The sequence below is a fragment of the Belonocnema kinseyi genome, chromosome 10 (genome assembly GCF_010883055.1).
Source record: "Belonocnema kinseyi isolate 2016_QV_RU_SX_M_011 chromosome 10, B_treatae_v1, whole genome shotgun sequence".
NCBI lineage: Eukaryota > Metazoa > Arthropoda > Insecta > Hymenoptera > Cynipidae > Belonocnema > Belonocnema kinseyi.
In genome coordinates, this window is record NC_046666.1 from 113,812,922 (window position 1) to 113,815,352 (window position 2,431).

The 2,431-nt window shown below is 32.0% G+C and overlaps 1 protein-coding gene across 3 annotated transcripts in view; it reads right to left on the reverse strand.

The window, feature by feature from the left end:
- The window catches only part of LOC117181399 (glycoprotein-N-acetylgalactosamine 3-beta-galactosyltransferase 1-like), a 165,225-nt gene extending 163,116 nt beyond the window's left edge, over positions 1-2,109 (reverse strand). For all 3 annotated transcript variants that reach the window (XM_033374019.1, XM_033374016.1, XM_033374015.1), the window contains exon 1: positions 1,887-2,109. The gene's annotated coding sequence lies outside the window, so the exon portion shown is untranslated. The remainder of the gene's footprint in view (positions 1-1,886) is intronic.
- Between the last annotated feature and the right edge of the window lie 322 nt (positions 2,110-2,431).

A 2,431-nucleotide genomic window follows, 5' to 3' on the forward strand; every position in this document is an offset into this window, starting at 1 on the left:
CGTGGGGGAAAGGGGGTAAAAATTTATAATTACTTAAGAAAATATCTTCTTGTCTGGCTCCTTCAAAAATGTTCCAAATACGGTCAAAGTTATTTCATTTAATTCAATAATAAATGAATTTACAGACCTGTAACTAATTTTTAAATTACTCCTAAGTCGTTAAATACGATAATGTTGAATCCTGTGGTTTACTGAGAAGCAATTTAAAGGCAGTGCTTCCAAGTGCTTTTTTCCCACCCCATTGTCTCGTAACGTACATACGTGGTCGGTTACAGCAACAAATATGGAATGACTCCAATGAAAATGCAAGATTTCTTCCACTTTTTCAAAAATTATCATTAAAGATACCAATTTATCATGAATCGTTTACTGAGATGCTTTATTATTATTGTTGTCCTACTGTTCGCAAACAATTAAGTGGTCGAATCTGTAAAACGTGTGGATTATATTTTGGTTAAAAAGGGCGCTATTTCACATACGAAATTGTCAGCGCTTTCAATTAATGAGGCAACAGAAAAAGGAGAATTAACTCGAAGTCAATTCTTAAAACTCTAGGGTCCGAAAAATGGTGCATTTTGCTGGAGGAAAATGGACAAGAAATTATACAGAATCGATTGAATCGGAACACCTAGAAATTGAAACCTGTTATAATCAAACTGTAACATCTGATCAACCTTCGATGCCAGTGATAGATTCTATAGATAATTAGCTAATCAACCCTTTTTCTGTCGATAAAAACTAAAATATTAGAATTTTTTCATAAAATCATTATTATCATTTACATATCATACATATATTTTATCCCGTTTCCCTTCAGCAAAAAACTTATGTAAAAAGGGGGGGGGGGTCTTGAAAAAATTACGATCTCTTACGAGAGGGGGCGGGGGTTTTAAAATTGGAAGAAATTCTCTTACGTAATTTTTACGCGTCCCCATTATTAATCTAAAGGTTCAAAATTTTAACAAAAAAACGATAGGAGTTTTGACAGTCATTTTCTGTACATTTTATGCGTGGTTCTTTTGTTTTCAGATTTAAAAATACTCTAAATATGGTGATTTTTGTTGAATTTGCTTGGTTAATGAACTCGACATTCATTTTGCAACCCAAGAAAATGTGTCAAAAGCTGATTCGATTTCGCAAATCCTTTGAAAGTCTGCATGGCTACAACATTCAGGTAACCAAACAGTCATAGGCACTGAAGAAAAAGCAATTGTTTTCGCACTCTATGAGTGCGAAAACGAAAAATTTAGTTAAAACAAGAGTTCGGAAATTCGATTGATTTCACTACACTCATGAATAAGAATTTAAGAAAGAAGGGGCAAGAATAAAATATAAGTGAGAGGTTGGTTTGGTTGACTCTTTTTCCTTTTCTTCCCCTTTTTTATTTTGGTATATTTGTCTCTATTAAGTCGAACTTACTGATGGTTGAAAACATACGTTTCTGTTTTCAGCATGTTCGTGTAATTCATTACACGAGATTGCTTTGCCAGAGGTTGTTTCTGAATATATTTCTTAAAATTATTTAATAAGAGATATTAAGCCCTAGGCTTCGTGTAAGTTCTGTTGATATCTTCTTAGTCAAATCTATGAATTCACAGATGTCTCTTGCATGTCGTGTAATTTCGAAAAGCCGTAATTTGACGAAATGACTAATAGCATATTCCACTTGGTCCAAAACTGTGTAATATACTACAATATTTAGATATTTAATACAACTCAACATGTTTAAGATGAATTGCATTTCACGAAAATTTACTGTCAAAGACTTATGCTTAATATTGCAGGGACCACGGACGTTTCTAAATACACTTTAATTTTTCTGATTTTTTATCAGGCTTATGGATATAAATTTATGACACATTTCTAGGACACTTAAATATACATACCAATCTAGTGATGTTGCATACGCAAATTTATCGAAATCTTTTAATCAAATCATGCCTCTTTATTTACTTTTTTGTGCTTTTTTAGCTACGACGAATCTTATTTCATAAACTAGTAATTGAAGGTATACTTTACAAGTTTTACAAGTATATAAAATTGTTTCTATTAGGTATTATGCGTGATACCCATATGAGGTCTTATCCCCATCTTATCAGCTCAGCAGTGGGACCAGTGATCCCAATTTTGGGAACTTTTTGAACTGCGCTTGCGTCGCGCCGGTACGCCCAGATTGGTCACTGTGAGCGCGCTCATTTTGAATAGTATAAATATTCAAATTTAATATTTATTATAAATAATGATTGGAAAATGCATAAACAGAAATTTTCAATACTAAAATAAGATTTTGGAGTGATAGGTAAAAAATAATTCGATAATAATTAAAAAGACGTTATGAATTCTAAGTACAGTGAAAAAAAACATTTTTTTTATCACAATGATTAATCTCGTCTCTCTCAAATTTCTAAATTAATTTTTTTCATTCCCAACA